We start from the raw sequence: 16254 nt of genomic DNA on the forward strand, positions 1-16254 counted from the left end.
TGTCAGGAGCCGTGCGTATACGTACATACGTGTAAGTGTCAGGTGCCGTGCGTATACGTACATACGTGTGTGTGTCAGGAGCCGCGCGTGTTCGTACATGTGTGTGTGTGTGTCAGGAGCCACGCGTGTGTGTGTGTGTGTGTCAGGAGCCGCGCGTGTTCGTACATGTGTGTCAGGTGCCGCACGTGTATGTGTGTGTGTGTGTTAAATTCCGCGTGTGTACGTACGTATGTGTGTGCCTGGAGCCGCGCGTGTACATACATGTGTGTGTGTCAGGTGCTGTACGTGTATGTGTGTGTCTCAGGTGCTGCACGTGTATATGCGTGTATCTCAGGTGCTGCATTTGTATGCGTCAGCTGCCACGTGGGTGTCAGGTGTTGAGCGTGTATGTGTTTGTGTCGCATCTGTATGTGTGTGACTGTCAGGTGCTGCACGTGTATGTGTGTGTCAGGTGCTGCATGTATATATGTGTGTGTTAGGTGCTGTTCATGTATGTGGGAGTGGCAGGTGCTACATGTGTATATATGTGTGAGTGGCAGGTGCTGCGTGTGTATACGAGTGTGTGTGAGGTGCTGCGAGTGTATGTGTGTGTTAGGTGCTCTGAGTGTATATGATTGTGTGTCAGGTGCTGTGCGTGTGTGCGTTAAATGCCACATGTATGTATGTATGTGTGTCAGGTGCTGCGTGTGTGTGTGGGTGTGTCAGGTGCTGCATGTCTGTGTGTGTGGGTGTGTCAGGTGCTGCATGTGTGTGTGTGTGTCTGTCAGGTGCTGCATGTGTGTGTCAGGTGCTGCATGTCTGCGTGTGTGTCAGGTGCTGCATGTCTGTGTCAGGTGCTGCGTGTGTGTGTGTGTGTGTGTCAGGTGCTGTGTGTGTGTGTGTGTCAGGTGCTGCGTATGTGTGTGTGTGTCAGGTGCTGCGTGTCTGTGTCAGGTGCTGCGTGTCTGCGTGTGTGTGTCAGGTGCTGCGTGTCTGCGTGTGTGTGTCAGGTGCTGCGTGTCTGCGTGTGTGTGTCAGGTGCTGCGTGTCTGCGTGTGTGTGTCAGGTGCTGCGTGTGTGTGTGTGTGTGTCAGGTGCTGCGTGTCTGCGTGTGTGTGTCAGGCGCTGCATGTCTGTGTGTCAGGTGCTGCGTGTGTGTGTGTCAGGTGCTGTGTGTGTGTGTCAGGTGCTGCGTGCCGTGTGCGTGTGTCAGGTGCGTGAGTGTGCGTGTGTCAGGTGCGTGAGTGTGTGTGTGTCAGGTGCGTGAGTGTGTGTGTGTGTGTCAGGTGCGTGAGTGTGTGTGTCAGGTGCGTGAGTGTGTGTGTGTCAGGCGTTGCGTGTCTGTGTGTGTCAGGCGCTGCGTGTCTGTGTGTGTAAGGCGCTGCGTGTGAGTGTGTGCGTGTGTGTCAGGTCCGTGTGAGTGTCAGGTGCTGCGTCTGTGTGTGTGTGTCAGGTGCTGCGTGTGTGCGTGTGTGTCAGGCGCTGCGTGTGCGTGTGTCAGGCGCTGCAGGGAGGGCGGGGGGGACGGACAGCAGGGAGGGCGGGGGGGGGACGGACACACAGTAGGGAGGGCGGGGGGAGAACGGACACACAGCAGAGAGGAGGAGGGGGGGTGGCCGGACACAGCGGGAGGAGGGGGGGTGGCCGGACACAGCGGGAGGAGGGGGTGGCCGGACACAGCGGGAGGAGGGGGGGTGGCCGGACACAGCGGGAGGAGGGGGGGTGGCCGGACACAGCGGGAGGGGGGGGTGGCCGGACATAGCGGGAGGGGGGGGTGGACGGACACAGCGAGAGGGGGGGGTGGCCGGACACAGCGGGAGGGGGGGGGGCCGGACACAGCGGGAGGAGGGGAGGGTGGCCGGACACAGCGGGAGGAGGGGAGGGTGGCCGGACACAGCGGGAGGAGGGGAGGGTGGCCGGACACACAGCAGGGAGGGCGCGGGGGGGAACACACTGCAGGGAGGAGGGGGGGGGACACACAGCAGGGAGGGCAAGGGGGGGGGGCGACGGACACACAGCAGGGGGGGGGGAGGGAGACGGACACACAGCAGGGAGGGCAAGAGGGGGAGGGGGGGGTGACTGGTGACCATAGAGACCTTGATAAATACCGCATACTGCAGGGAGGGAGGGCCGGACACAGCGGGAGGAGGAGGAGGGAGGAGTGGCCGGACACAGCTGCCCGAGGCGCCTCCTACTGCCAGCCGCACCACTGACGCGGGGAGGAGACACAGGCAGCCACCAGGGAAGGTCCGGCGGGCGGCCGGGCACACAGCGGGCGAGCGGGCGGGCGAGCGAGCGGGCGGGCGGGCGGGAGGGGAGGGTGGCCGGGCGGGCGGGAGGGGAGGGTGGCCGGACACGCGGGGGAGAAGTGGAAGCTGGGTACACAGCGGTGGGCTGCCTGACAGAACTCACCCAGTGCTACGATCTCCTCCCGCTTCATGGACCTCAATGAACTCACACGCCGGGAACCGCTGGCTGTCCTCCTGCAGCTCCACGTGACTCCTTCCCGCTCTGTCTCCTCGTGCCCAACTGCCAGAGCTACTCTCTGTACACCCCCTGCTGGCGGTCACTGCGCAGGCGCAACAAATTGAAATGCCCTATCTCTATAATGGGGCATATTTCTCTTAATTAAAAAAACCCTATAACTTTCTGAAAAACCACAACCCCAAAAGGCACTACACTGGGGCATACTCTATCTAGTAAAACAAACCCCAAGTCTTAATTCGTCCTCTATCCTGAGTTATGCCTTCCCAAAAAAATCTTCATTCACTCTATGGGAAAACGTTGTCAAAAAGCCACAGAGGGAGTGGCAGAAAAAAACTGACAGTTGGAACTTTAGCTTACTCCCAATTCCTCATTTTTTATTATTTTGCCCTGAAATTTGTCCTGCAGCAGCGGGTGACGATTCTACGCGTCCATGCCAAATTTCAGCTCAGTACGTCCAATCAGTTTTGAGGTGTAGCCCCTCAAACACCATGCCCCCATCTCAGAAGTTCCCTATGGGAGAATTCCGTTTGTTCGATTCAGCCTTAATATAAGGGCACGACCGTGCCCTTATAATTGACAGTATTGTTTTCTTTCAAAAATCCACTTAATTTTCTTTACCCGATTATTAAAATGGTAATTGACAAAAACAAACTACATTGTCACCAGAAGAGCAATACAAAATGTACAAGTGATATATTAAAATCATCTTTCCAGCTTGAATTTCAATGATGCATTGGGGCAACGATTTTGTGAGAAACATCTTCACCCTTAAATAAAGATTTTCTTAATTCCTTACCTGTGTGCTAATTAGATATCACCTTGTTTTCACATTAAACAGACTTCCACATGAGAAAACAGCAAAGATGCAGTGGCGTTAATGTTTCCTGGTGTCAACCTGTATTATTTCCGTAGATATTGAAATGAGGATGCATCTTGCTGCCTTTCCAATGAAGCAAGTTTAATTTAGTAATAGGTGAAAAACCATCCCTACAAAGATGTTAATCAGATACTTGGCTTTGTGGACACTTTTCAGAGAACAAATTAGTTAGCATAAAAATAAAGCCAGAAAATGAAGAGCTGTTTAATCACTCAATTGGATTTTTCTGCCAGCATATTTCTTTTTCTCTGCAACCCACTGCTAAATTGTGCTTCCTAGCTGTTTTTATAAAATCACTGAATCAAATCTAACTCTGATTACATCAGAGAAGGCCAGGTACCCTACACCATAACAGGGGGTTTGAAATTTTGACTTGTCTACTTAAAGATCACCAAAATCTGATAACAAGGTCAATTAAGTCCCTGGGTGGAATTGAACCACCAACCTTTTGGTTAATAGCCTTACACACTAACTGATTGCGCCACAGCGACACTTTGCAAAAGTAGTTACTGACAAAGGCTAATAAGCATTCATCTAGAACGATTCCTAGAAACATTTTAAAAAGTCAATAATGTGGAGAGTTTTTGTAAGATGTTTCTTCCATCAACCAATGAAGAAACACATTGGTACTTTCCCATGATGAGTGAGTGCTTCAGGATCTCTTGCACTTACATGTGCAGCAGAGTACTGTAATGGAAGCATGCTGGGTCCATAACCCAGAGGTAGGCAGATTGAAACTATCCTCTGCTATATGCATTTTTTTTTGTTAATTAAAGTAATCCAAAACTGGGATTGATATTTTTGCTCTTTTATTTTTACTTAAAGTACAATAACTTTTACCATTTTAATTTGTTTTAATAGTATATTGACAGTATTGTTTTCTTTCAAAAATCCAATTAATTTTCTTTACCCGATTATTAAAATGGTAATTGACAAAAGCAAACTACATTGTCACCAGAAGAGCAATACAAAATGTACAAGTGATATATTAAAATCATCTTTCCAGCTTGAATTTCAATGATGCATTGGGGCAACGATTTTGTGAGAAACATCTTCACCCTTAAATAAAGATTTTCTTAATTCCTTACCTGTGTGCTAATTAGATATCTCCTTGATTTCACATTAAACAGACTTCCACATGAGAAAGCAGCAAGGATGCAGTGGCGTTGATGTTTCCTGGTGTCAACCTGTATTATTTCAGTAGATATTGAAATGAGGATGCATCTTGCTGCCTTTCCAATTAAGCAAGTTTAATTTAGTAATAGGTGAAAAACCATCCCTACAAAGATGTTAATCAGATACTTGGCTTTGTGGACACTTTTCAGAGAACAAATTTGTTAGCATAAAAATAAAGCCAGAAAATGAAGAGCTGTTTAATCACTCAATTGGATTTTTTTGCCAGCATATTTCTTTTTCTCTGCAACCCACTGCTAAATTGTGCTTCCTAGCTGTTTTTATAAAATCACTGAATCAAATCTAACTCTGATTACATCAGAGAAGGCCAGGTACCCTACACCATAACAGGGGTTTTTGAAATTTTGACTTGTCTACTTAAAGATCAACAAAATCTGATAACAAGGTCAATTACGTCCCTGGGTGGGATTGAACCACCAACCTTTTGGTTAATTGCCGTACACACTAACTGATTGCGCCACAGCGATACTTTTCAAAAGTACATACTGACAAAGGCTAATAAGCATTCATCTAGAACGTTTCCTATAAAAACTTTAAATAGTCAATAATCTGGAGAGTTTTTGTAAGATGTTTCTTCCATCAACCAATGAAGAAACACATTGGTACTTTCCCATGATGAGTGAGTGCTTCAGGATCTCTTGCACTTACATGTGCAGCAGAGTACTGTAATGGAAGCATGCTGGGTCCATAACCCAGAGGTAGGCAGATTGAAACTATCCTCTGCTATATGCATTTTTTTTGTTAATTAAAGTAATCCAAAACTGGGATTGACATTTTTGCTCTTTTATTTTTACTTAAAGTACAATAACTTTTACCATTTTAATTTGTTTTAATAGTATATTGACAGTATTGTTTTCTTTCAAAAATCCAATTAATTTTCTTTACCCGATTATTAAAATGGTAATTGACAAAAACAAACTACATTGTCACCAGAAGAGCAATACAAAATGTACAAGTGATATATTAAAATCATCTTTCCAGCTTGAATTTCAATGATGCATTGGGGCAACGATTTTGTGAGAAACATCTTCACCCTTAAATAAAGATTTTCTTAATTCCTTACCTGTGTGCTAATTAGATATCACCTTGTTTTCACATTAAACAGACTTCCACATGAGAAAACAGCAAAGATGCAGTGGCGTTAATGTTTCCTGGTGTCAACCTGTATTATTTCCGTAGATATTGAAATGAGGATGCATCTTGCTGCCTTTCCAATGAAGCAAGTTTAATTTAGTAATAGGTGAAAAACCATCCCTACAAAGATGTTAATCAGATACTTGGCTTTGTGGACACTTTTCAGAGAACAAATTTGTTATCATAAAAATAAAGCCAGAAAATGAAGAGCTGTTTAATCACTCAATTGGATTTTTCTGCCAGCATTTTTCTTTTTCTCTGCAACCCACTGCTAAATTGTGCTTCCTAGCTGTTTTTTTATAAAATCACTTAATCAAATCTAACTCTGATTACATCAGAGAAGGCCAGGTACCCTACACCATAAGAGGGGGTTTGCAATTTTGACTTGTCTACTTAAATATCACCAAAATCTGATCACAAGGTCAATTACGTCCCTGGGTGGGATTAAACCACCAACCTTTTGATTAATAGCTGAACACACTAACCGATTGCGCCACAGAGACACTTTGCAAAAAGTACATACTGACAAAGACTAATAAGCATTCATCTAGAACGTTTCCTAGAAAAACTTTAAAAAGTCAATAATCTGGAGAGTTTTTGTAAGATGTTTCTTCCAGCAACCAATGAAGAAACACATTGGTACTTTCGCATGATGAGTGAGTGCTTCAGGATCTCTTGCACTTACATGTGTAGCAGAGTACTGCACTGGAAGCATGCTGGGCCCATAACCCAGAGGTAGGCAGATTGAAACTATCCTTTGCTATATGCATTTTTTTTTGTTCATTAAAGTAATCCAAAACTGGGATTGATATTTTAGCTTTTAGTTTTACTTAAAGTACAATAACTTTTACCATTTTAATTTGTTTTAATAGTATATTGACAGTATTGTTTTCTTTCAAAAATCCAATTAATTTTCTTTACCCGATTATTAAAATGGTAATTGACAAAAACAAACTACATTGTCACCAGAAGAGCAATACAAAATGTACAAGTGATATATTAAAATCATCTTTCCAGCTTGAATTTCAATGACGCATTGGGGCAACGATTTTGTGAGAAACATCTTCACCCTTAAATAAAGATTTTCTTAATTCCTTACCTGTGTGCTAATTAGATATCACCTTGTTTTCACATTAAACAGACTTCCATATGAGAAAACAGCAAAGATGCAGTGGCTTGGATTTTTGAAAGAAAACAATACTGTCAATATACTATTAAAACAAATTAAAATGGTAAAAGTTATTGTACTTTAAGTAAAAATAAAAGCTAAAATATCAATCCCAGTTTTGGATTACTTTAATGAACAAAAAAATAATGCATATAGCAAAGGATAGTTTCAATCTGCCTACCTCTGGGTTATGGGCCCAGCATGCTTCCATTGCAGTACTCTGCTGCACATGTAAGTGCAAGAGATCCTGAAGCACTCACTCATCATGCGAAAGTACCAATGTGTTTCTTCATTGGTTGCTGGAAGAAACATCTTACAAAAACTCTCCAGATTATTGACTTTTTAAAGTTTTTCTAAGAAACGTTCTAGATGAATGCTTATTAGTCTTTGTCAGTATGTACTTTTTGCAAAGTGTCTCTGTGGCGCAATCGGTTAGTGTGTTCAGCTATTTATCAAAAGGTTGGTGGTTCAATCCCACCCAGGGACGTAATTGACCTTGTGATCAGATTTTGGTGATATTTAAGTAGACAAGTCAAAATTGCAAACCCCCTCTTATGGTGTAGGGTACCTGGCCTTCTCTGATGTAATCAGAGTTAGATTTGATTAAGTGATTTTATAAAAAAAAACAGCTAGGAAGCACAATTTAGCAGTGGGTTGCAGAGAAAAAGAAAAATGCTGGCAGAAAAATCCAATTGAGTGATTAAACAGCTCTTCATTTTCTGGCTTTATTTTTATGATAACAAATTTGTTATCTGAAAAGTGTCCACAAAGCCAAGTATCTGATAACATCTTTGTAGGGATGGTTTTTCACCTATTACTAAATTAAACTTGCTTCATTGGAAAGGCAGCAAGATGCATCCTCATTTCAATATCTACGGAAATAATACAGGTTGACACCAGGAAACATTAACGCCACTGCATCTTTGCTGTTTTCTCATGTGGAAGTCTGTTTAATGTGAAAACAAGGTGATATCTAATTAGCACACAGGTAAGGAATTAAGAAAATCTTTATTTAAGGGTGAAGATGTTTCTCACAAAATCGTTGCCCCAATGCATCATTGAAATTCAAGCTGGAAAGATGATTTTAATATATCACTTGTACATTTTGTATTGCTCTTCTGGTGACAATGTAGTTTGTTTTTGTCAATTACCATTTTAATAATCGGGTAAAGAAAATTAATTGGATTTTTGAAAGAAAACAATACTGTCAATATACTATTAAAACAAATTAAAATGGTAAAAGTTATTGTACTTTAAGTAAAAATAAAAGAGCAAAAATATCAATCCCAGTTTTGGATTACTTTAATTAACAAAAAAAAATGCATATAGCAGAGGATAGTTTCAATCTGCCTACCTCTGGGTTATGGATTATGGACCCAGCACTTCCATTACAGTACTCTGCTGCACATGTAAGTGCAAAAGATCCTGAAGCACTCACTCATCATGGGAAAGTACCAATGTGTTTCTTCATTGGTTGATGGAAGAAACATCTTACAAAAACTCTCCACATTATTGACTTTTTAAAATGTTTCTAGGAATCGTTCTAGATGAATGCTTATTAGCCTTTGTCAGTATGGACTTTTGCAAAGTGTTGCTGTGGCGCAATCAGTTAGTGTGTAAGGCTATTAACCAAAAGGTTGGTGGTTCAATCCCACCCAGGGACTTAATTGACCTTGTTATCAGATTTTGGTGATCTTTAAGTAGACAAGTCAAAATTTCAAACCCCCTGTTATGGTGTAGGGTACCTGGCCTTCTCTGATGTAATCAGAGTTAGATTTGATTCAGTGAATTTATAAAAACAGCTAGGAAGCACAATTTAGCAGTGGGTTGCAGAGAAAAAGAAATATGCTGGCAGAAAAATCCAATTGAGTGATTAAACAGCTCTTCATTTTCTGGCTTTATTTTATGCTAACAAATTTGTGCTCTGAAAAGTGTCCACAAAGCCAAGTATCTGATTAACACCTTTGTAGGGATGGTTTTTCACCTATTATTAAATTAAACTTGCTTCATTGGAAAGGCAGCAAGTGATGTCATCCAAGCAGTGGGTCAAAGTTGGCTTCAAACCTCGTCTGCTTATGAAAAGAGAAAAGGGGTATGCAGGGCATGGCGGCCTTTTGCGGTGCTTGGATGACCCCTAGTTCGCATTAAATAATGCAGTCGAGTTTCCCACATTTGGGGAAATCACAGGGGTCAGCATACCCAGAATGCAATGAATGAACCGCTCCCTGGGAGAACAGTCTTCATGACCATGGTATCTCCTATGCAAAATAAGTATGATTTGGGATAGGGCTGGGGAGGGCCTCTGCTCAGGCACATCTCTGTCAAGTAAAGGAGATTCAACTGAGGCAGCACAAGGGAACTCTCATCTGGGGACAACAACTGCAGGGAGAACACATATTTTCAGATGAACATGGGAGGGCAGAAGGCTGCCTAATACTGAAGCACCCCCAAACAACAAACCAAATGCAACAACTAGTGCAAGCATTCCTGGGGGAAGGCCTGCAGCAGATGGATTTGCATATGGCGATGTCATCCAAGCAGTGGGTCAAAGTTGGCTTCAACCCTCGTCTGCATATGAAAAGAGAAAAGGGGCGTGCAGGGCATGGCGGCCTTTTGCGGCACTTGGATGACCCCTAGTTCACATTTCTTGCAGCAGCTGGGCACTGTAACAGCTCCAGAGCTGCTCTGTATGGCAAGTAAAAGGGTGTGGGCCCTGCAGCACTACCTGTAGTTCGCATTGTGCGAGACCCCTAGTTCGCATTAAACACCCCCACCCTCCTTCGGTGTGGGGCTCATGTTGGCCATGCCCCAGCCCCTGAAGCATTCACGCTGATTTCTTGCAGCAGCTGGGCACTGTAACAGCTCAAGAGCTGCTCTGTAAGGCAAGTAAAAGGGTGTGGGCCCTGCAGCACTACCTGTAGTTTGCATTGTGCTTTGGAAGGCACAAAGTAAGCAGACGGGAGGAGAAGTCAGGATAGTGCACAAGGGTATAGACGGGAGGGGCTCAAGAAAAAAGAAGTGGAAACAGACAGCAAACTAGGCTTCCAATGCACAATGCAAACTACAGGTAGTGCTGCAGGGCCCACACCCTTTTACTTGCCTTACAGAGCAGCTCTGGAGCTGTTTAATCACTCAATTGGATTTTTCTGCCAGCATAATTTTTCTCTTACGTCCTAGAGGATGCTGGGGACTCCGTAAGGACCATGGGGGATAGACGGGCTCCGCAGGAGACATGGGCACTTTAAGAAAGACTTTAGATCTGGGTGTGCACTGGCTCCTCCCTCTATGCCCCTCCTCCAGACCTCAGTTTACTACTGTGCCCAGAGGAGACTGGGTGCTTTTCAGGGAGCTCTCCTGAGTTTCCTGACAGAAAGTATATTTGTTAGATTTTTTTATTTTCAGGGAGCCTGCTGGCAACAGACTCTCTGCATCGAGGGGCGGAGGGGAGAGATGCACACCTACTTCTGTGAGTTGATAGGCTCTGCTTCTTAGGCTACTGTACAGCATTAGCTCCAGAGGGATCGGTACGCAGGTCTCACCCTCGCCGTCCGTCCCAGCGCCGCGCCGCCGTCCCCCTCGCAGAGCCGGAAGATAGAAGCCGGGTGAGTATGAGAAGAAAAGAAGACTTCAGAGGCGGCGGAAGACTTCATGATCTTCACTGAGGTTACGCACAGCAGTAAAGCTGTGCTCCATTGCTCCCATACACCTCTCACACGGCAGTCAGTGTAAGGGTGAAGGGCGCAGGGGGGACGCCCTGGGCAGCAATATAGACCTCTCTTTGGCAAATTAAATATATATGCAGCTAGGCACTGTATATATATATATAAGAGCCCCCGCCATTTTTTTACTATATTTGAGCGGGACAGAAGCCCGTCGCTGAGGGGGTGGGGCTTCTCCCTCAGCACTCACCAGCGCCATTTTCTCCACGGCACCGCTGAGGGGAAGCTCCACGGACTCTCCCCTGCTTATACCACGGTAGAAAGAGGGTCTTAAAGAAGAGGGGGGCACATAATTAGGCGCATATATATATGGAAATACAGCGCTACTGGGTAAACATAAAATTATTGTGTTTTTTTCCTGGGTCATATAGCGCTGGGGTGTGTGCTGGCATACTCTCTCTCTCTGTCTCTCCAAAGGGCCTTGTTGGGGAACTGTCCTCAGATAAGAGGATTCCCTGAGTGTATGGTGTGTCGGTACACGTGTGTCGACATGTCTGAGGTAGAAGGCTCTCCTAGAGAGGAGCAGGAGCAAATTAATGTGGTGTCTCCATCGACAACGCCGACACCTGACTGGATGGATATGTGGAATGTTTTAAGTGCTAATGTAAACTTATTACACAAGAGATTAGACAAAGCTGAAGCTAGGGAACAGTCAGGGAGTCAACCCATGCCTGTCCCTATGTCGCAGGGACCTTCGGGTCTCAAAAGCGCCCACTATCCCAAATAGTTGACACAGATACCGACACGGATTCTGACTCCAGTGTCGACTACTATGATGCAAAGTTACAGCCAAAATTGGCTAAATGTATTCGATATATGATTATTGCACTAAAAGATGTTTTGCACATCACAGAGTCCCCTGTCCCTGACACGAGGGTACACATGTATAAGGGAAAGAAACCTGAGATAACCTTTCCCCCCTCACATGAGTTGAACGAATTATGTGAAAAAGCTTGGGAATCTCCAGACAAAAAGCTGTAGATTCCCAAAAGGATTCTTATGGCGTATCCTTTCCCGCCAATGGACAGGATACGGTGGGAATCCTCCCCTAGGGTGGATAAAGCATTGACACGCTTATCCAAAAAGGTAGCGCTGCCATCCCAGGATACGGCTACCATCAGGGACCCTGCTGACCGCAAGCAGGAGGTTACCCTAAAGTCCATTTACACACATTCTGGTACCTTACTCAGACCGGCAATTGCGTCGGCCGGGGTTGTAGCGCGGTGGCAGCATGGACAGATACCTTATCAGCAGAGATTGAGACCCTAGATAAGGATGCTATGTTATTGACCATAGGGCATATAAAAGATGCTGTCCTATATATGAGAGATGCTCAAAGTGACATTAGTCTACTGGGTTCTAGAATAAACGCTATGTCGATTTCTGCTAGATGAGTCCTATGGACCCGGCAATGGACAGGTGATGCCGACTCAAAAAGGCATATGGAGGTTTTACCTTACAGGGGTGAGGAATTGTTTGGGGAAGGTCTCTCGGACCTAGTCTCCACAGCTACAGCTGGTAAATCAAATTTTTTGCCTTATATTCCCTCACAGCCTAAGAAAGCACCACATTATCAAATGCAGTCCTTTCGATCACAGAGAAACAAGAAAGTACGAGGTGCGTCGTTTCTTGCCAGAGGTAAGGGCAGAGGGAAGAAGCTGCACAACACAGCTAGTTCCCAGGAACAGAAGTCCTCCCCGGCCTCTACAAAATCCACTGCATGACGCTGGGGCTCCGCTAAAGGAGTCCGCCCAGTTGGGGGCACGTCTTCGAGTTTTCAGCCACATCTGGGTTCATTCGCAGGTGGATCCCTAGGCAATAGAAATTGTTTCTCAGGGTTACAAGCTGAAATTCGAAGAGGTGCCTCCTCGCCGGTTTTTCAAATCGGCCCTACCATCTTCTCCCCAGGAAAGGGAGATAGTGTTAAATGCAATTCACAAATTGTATCTTCAACAGGTGGTGGTCAAGGTTCCCCTGCTTCAACAAGGAAAGGGAAATTATTCGACCCTGTTTGTAGTCCCAAAACCGGACGGTTTGGTCAGACCCATATTAAATTTAAAATCCCTGAACCTATACTTGAAAAGGTTCAAGTTCAAGATGGAATCGCTAAGAGCGGTCATCGCCAGCCTAGAAGGGGGGGATTTTATGATATCTCTGGACATAAAGGATGCATACCTTCATGTACTCATTTATCCACCTCATCAGGCGTACCTAAGATTTGCGGTACAGTATTGTCATTACCAATTTCAGACGTTGCCGTTTGGTCTCTCCAGAATTTTCTCCAAGAATTTTCACCAAGGTAATGATGGAAATTATGGTGCTCCTGCGAAAGCAAGGTGTCACAATTATCCCGTACTTGAACGATCTCCTCATAAAAGCGAGATCAAGAGAGCAGTTGCTGAACAGCGTATAACTTTCACTGAAGGTGTTACAGCAACACGGCTGGATTCTCAATATCCCGAAGTCGCAGTTGGTTCCTACGACTCGTCTGACTTTGCTTGGGCATTATTCTGGATACGGACCAGAAAAGGGTTTATCTTCCGATAGAAAAGGCCCAGGAACTCATGACTCTGGTCAGGAACCTATTGAAACCAAAACAGGTGTCAGTGCATCACTGCACTCGAGTCCTGGGAATGATGGTGGCATCATACGAGGCCATTCCCTTCGGCAGGTTCTATGTGAGGATCTTGCAATGGGACCTACTGGACAAGTGGTCCGGGTCACATCTACAGATTCATCAGTTGATCACCCTGTCCCCCAGGGCCAGGGTATCTCTCCTGTGGTGGCTGCAGAGTGCTCACCTTCTAGAGGGCCGCAGGTTCGGCATTCAGGACTGGATCCTGGTGACCACGAACGCGAGCCTCCGAGGTTGGGGAGCAGCCACACAGGGAAGAAATTTCCAAGGTCTTTGGTCAAGTCAGGAGACTTGTCTTCACATCAACATCCTGGAGCTAAGGGCCATATACAACGCCCTATGTCAAGTGGAGACCTTACTTCGCGACCAACCAGTTCTGATCCAGTCAGACAACGTCACCGCAGTAGTTCATGTAAACCGCCAAGGCGGCACAAGGAGCAGAGTGGCGATGGCGGAAGCCACCAGAATTCTTCGCTGGGCGGAGAATCATGTAAGCGCACTGTCAGCAGTGTTCATTCCGGGAGTGGACAACTGGGAAGCAGACTTCCTCAGCAGACACAACCTACATCCAGGAGAGTGGGGACTCCATCAGGAAGTCTTCGCACAGATTGCAAGTCGGTGGGGACTGTTCCAGATAGACATGATGGCGTCCCGCCTCAACAAAAAGCTACAGAGGTATTGCACCAGGTCAAGAGACCCTCAGGCAGTAGCTGTAGACGCCCTAGTGACACCGTGGGTGTTCCGGTCGGTCTATGTATTTCCTCCTCTACCTCTCATACCCAAGGTGTTGATAATAGTAAGAAAAAGAGGAGTAAGAACAATTCTCATTGTTTCAGATTGGCCGCGAAGGACCTGGTATCCAGATCTGCAGGAAATGCTCACAGAAGATCCGTGGCCACTTCCTCTAAGACAGGACCTGTTGCAACAGGGGCCCTGTCTGTTCCAAGACTTACCGCGGCTGCGTTTGACGGCATGGCGGTTGAACGCCGGATCCTAGCGGAAAAGGGTATTCCAGATGAGGTCATTCCTACGCTAATAAAGGCTAGGAAGGACGTGACATCTAAACATTATCACTGTATATGGCGAAAATATGTTTCTTGGTGTGAGGCCAGGAATGCTCATACGGAAGAATTCCACCTGGGCCACTTCCTTCACTTCCTACAAACTGGAGTGAATTTGGGCCTAAAATTAGGCTCTATTAAGGTTCAGATTTTGGCCTTATCCATTTTCTTTCAAAAGGAATTGGCCTCTCTTCCTGAAGTAAGTACAAACTTTTGTGAAGGGAGTACTGCATATTCAGCCTCCTTTTGTACCTCCGGTGGTCCCTTGGGACCTTAACGTGGTGTTAAGGTTATGGTTTGAACCACTTAAAATGGTGGAGTTTAAATATCTCACTTGGAAGGTGGTCATGTTATTAGCCTTGGCTTCCGCTAGGCGAGTGTCGGAATTAGCAGCTTTATCACATAAAATCCCCTATCTGGTTTTCCATATGGATAGAGCGGAATTGCAGACCCGTCCTCAATTCCTGCTAAAAGTGGACTCATCCTTTCATATGAACCAACCTATCGTGATGCCTGTGGCTACGCGTGACTTGGAGGATTCCGAGTCCCTTGATGTGGTCAGGGCTTTGAAAATTTACGTGGCCAGAACGGCTAGAGTCAGAAAAACAGAAGCACTGTTTGTCCTGTATGCAGCCAACAAGATTGGCACCCCTGCTTCAAAGCAGACTATTGCTCTCTGGATCTGTAACACGATTCAGCAGGCGCATTCTATGGCGGGATTGCCGTTGCCTAATTCAGTCAAGGCCCATTCCACTAGGAAGGTGGGCTCTTCTTGGGCAGCTGCCCGAGGGGTCTCGGCACTACAGCTGTGCCGAGCTGCTACTTGGTCGGGTTCAAACACCTTTGCAAAGTTCTATAAGTTTGATACCCTGGCTGAGGAGGACCTCCTGTTTGCTCAATCGGTGCTGCAGAGTCATCCGCAGGAGCCCGTTTGGGAGCTTTGGTATAATCCCCATGGTCCTTACGGAGTCCCCAGCATCCTCTAGGACGTAAGAGAAAATAAGATTTTAAACCTACCGGTAAATCTTTTTCTCGTAGTCCGTAGAGGATGCTGGGTGCCCGTCCCAAGTGCGGACTACTTCTGCAAGACTTGTATATAGTTATTGCTTACATAAGGGTTATATGTTAGTTTTCATCGGTCTTGGACTGATGCTATGTTGTTTTCATACTGTTAACTGGGTAGTATATCACAAGTTATACGGTGTGATTGGTGTGGCTGGTATGAATCTTGACCTTGGATTAACAAAAATCCTTTCCTCGTACTGTCCGTCTCCTCTGGGCACAGTTTCTCTAACTGAGGTATGGAGGAGGGGCATAGAGGGAGGAGCCAGTGCACACCCAGATCTAAAGTCTTTCTTAAAGTGCCCATGTCTGCTGCGGAGCCCGTCTATCCCCCATGGTCCTTACGGAGTCCCCATCATCCTCTACGGACTACGAGAAAAAAATTTTACCGGTAGGTTTAAAATGTTATTTTTTTCTCTGCAACCCACTGCTAAATTGTGCTTCCTAGCTGTTTTTTATAAAATCACTTAATTAAATCTAACTCTGATTATGTCAGAGAAGGCCAGGTACCCTACACCATAAGAGGGGGTTTGAAATTTTGACTTGTCTACTTAAAGATCACCAAAATCTGATCACAAGGTCAATTACATCCCTGGGTGGGATTGAACCACCAACCTTTTGGTTAATAGCCCATGTAAGTGAAAGAGATCCTGAAGCACTCACTCATCATGGGAAAGTACCAATGTGTTTCTTACAAAAATTCTCCAGATTATTGACTTTTTAAAGTTTTTCTAGGAAACGTTCTAGATGAATGCTTATTAGCCTTTGTCAGTATCTACTTTTGCAAGGTGTCTATGTGGCGCAATCGGTTAGCATGTTTGGCTTTTAACCAAAAGGTTGGTGGTTCAATCCCACCCAGGGATGTATTTGACCTTGTAATCAGATTTTGGTGATCTTTAAGTAGACAAGTCAAAATTTCAAACCCCCTCTTATGGTGT

At 45.4% G+C, this 16254-nt stretch overlaps 1 pseudogene; it reads right to left on the bottom strand.

Annotated features, from left to right (window-relative positions):
- Nucleotides 1-8935: 8935 nt before the first annotated feature.
- On the bottom strand, nt 8936-9114 carry LOC135010871 (U1 spliceosomal RNA; annotated as a pseudogene).
- Nucleotides 9115-16254: the final 7140 nt, after the last annotated feature.

This window comes from Pseudophryne corroboree, unplaced genomic scaffold (assembly GCF_028390025.1).
Source record: "Pseudophryne corroboree isolate aPseCor3 unplaced genomic scaffold, aPseCor3.hap2 scaffold_237, whole genome shotgun sequence".
Taxonomy (NCBI): domain Eukaryota; kingdom Metazoa; phylum Chordata; class Amphibia; order Anura; family Myobatrachidae; genus Pseudophryne; species Pseudophryne corroboree.